This window comes from Octopus bimaculoides, chromosome 12 (genome assembly GCF_001194135.2).
Source record: "Octopus bimaculoides isolate UCB-OBI-ISO-001 chromosome 12, ASM119413v2, whole genome shotgun sequence".
Classification (NCBI taxonomy): domain Eukaryota; kingdom Metazoa; phylum Mollusca; class Cephalopoda; order Octopoda; family Octopodidae; genus Octopus; species Octopus bimaculoides.
Genome location: NC_068992.1, coordinates 2,719,788 through 2,722,035, shown reverse-complemented (window position 1 = coordinate 2,722,035; position 2,248 = coordinate 2,719,788). Strand labels below are relative to the sequence as shown.

The 2,248-nt window shown below is 39.2% G+C and overlaps 1 protein-coding gene across 1 annotated transcript in view; it reads right to left on the bottom strand.

Annotated features, from left to right (window-relative positions):
- LOC106876447 (muscle M-line assembly protein unc-89) overlaps nt 1–2,248 on the bottom strand; it is a 351,593-nt gene that overhangs the window by 321,416 nt on the left and 27,929 nt on the right. The window lies entirely within an intron of this gene.

Here is a 2,248-nt window from a genome sequence, read left to right as displayed (position 1 = left end):
ACACTCATACATGCACATATATACATACATGCCCATACACACAGGCCCATACATACATACACACATACACAAACACATACACATATACATACGCACACACACACACATACATACATACATACAATGAAAGACAATATTCCTGATGAAAAGAATGCCAGACATTCCTTTGCAAGTCTAGACTACACCTGTCATCAACCTCAACCACATCACAGGGTACTGAATTCTGGTGTTGACCTATAAAAATATGGAAAAATTCATTTCTTTGTTACAGTCTTGAGATGGCCTTTAATAAAAAACCTGTACAACCAAGGATTAACTAACATGTTCTCTAATTTACTAAACATTTGCTATTTGTGTGTGTGTGTGTGTGTGTGTGTGTGTGCATGATTATTCGGTTTTATTTCAAGATTTTTGGCTAATAGAGAAAGAACCAGTTTCTAACCGAAACCCAAAGCACCTTTACTGGAATATGTATGCATGTATATATATGTGTGTGTTTGTGTGTATGTGCATGTATGTATGTTTGAATATGTATGTATGTATGCATGTATGTATGGGTGTGTGTGTGTGTGTGTGTGAGTGTGTGTGTGCACGCGCGCGCGCGTATTCAGATGAACTTCAACATTAAATTCCTGTCTCGGCAGTTCATAAATCCTCCCAAGATTTAGGTCTGTTGGTGACATGTTTCTCATCACCAACAACTTTTGATGCAGGGGGTGGGGAGAACCAACAGATGAGCACAACAGACTATCAGATAAAAATGTACAAGTTGGATAAAAATCGACTCACTTCTCCCTTCTAACTAAGTCTATGGACCAACAAACGAAGATATTTTCTTTTCTTATTTGTTAAAGTTGAGAATCTAGTCAGAATAAAAATATCCATTCTTAAAACATTCTTCCAAAGAACTTTCACTCTACTTTCAACTCCCATTACTTTAGTGACAAGAATATTTCACATCAGACCTACTTTAGTCAATAAGTATTACTATAACCACCTCACTGACAAACAAAATACTATATTCTGAATAGAACAAAATAGTAAGGCAAACAAGTATTAAAATAATCATCTTTAAGCCACAATAATCTTATAAACCAAAAATAACTAACCCAACAAAAACTAAAATCGTATTTCTGTTCATTCCTTCCATTAACATTGTGTACCTTTCCCAGACATTGTATTATATTGTGTAGTTCAAATTCCGCTGAGGTTGACTTTGCCTTTCATCCTTTCGGGGTCGATAGATTAAGTACCAGTTGTGTACTGGGGCCAATCTGATCGACTGGTCCCCACCCCCCAAAAAATTTCAGGCCTTGTGTCTAGTGTAGAAAAGATTATATTATATTGTGAAGGTGTGTGGTTTAGTGTTTTGGGTATTTGACTCATGATCGTAACGTTGTGAATTCGATGCCAGGCAGTGCATTGTCTTTGAGCAAGACACTTTATTCCACATTGCTCCAGTTCCCTCAGCTGGCGAAAGGAGTTGTACCTGCAATTCAAAGGGCCAACCTTGTCACATTCTGTGTCATGCTCAATCTCTTGAAGAACTACATTAAGGGTAAACATGTCTGTAGAATGCTCATCCACTTATATTTTAATCTTATGGGCAGGCTGTTCTGTTGATCACACACACATATTCTTTTATTGTTTTATTTTTTTACCTGTTTCAGTCATTTGACTGTGGCCATGCTGGAGCACCGCCTTTAGTCGAGCAAATTGAGCCCAGGATTTATTCTTTGTAAACCTAGTACTTATTCTATTGGTCTCTTTTGCCAAACCACTAAGTTACGGGGACGTAAACACACCAGCATCCGTTATCAAGCAATGTTGAGGGGACAAACACACACACACACAATGGGCTTCTTTCAGTTTTCTGACTACCAAATCTACTAACAAGGCTTTGGTTGGCCCAAGACTAAAGTAAAAGACACTTGCCCAAGGTGCCATGCAGTGGGACTGATAAAAACACCATTCGAGCATGGTCGATGCCAGTACTGCTTGACTGGCTCTTGTGCCACTGGCACCCACTACACTCCTGGAGTGGTTGGCATTAGGAAGGCCATCTAGCTGTAGGAACTTTGCCAGATCAGATTGGAGCCTGGTGCGGCCTTCTGGCTCGCCAGCCCTCAGTTAAACTGTCCAACCCATGCCAGCCTGGAAAGCAGACGTTAAATGACGACGACAACGACGACGACGATGATGATGCTGATGATGATGATGATATATATATATACATATATATATATAT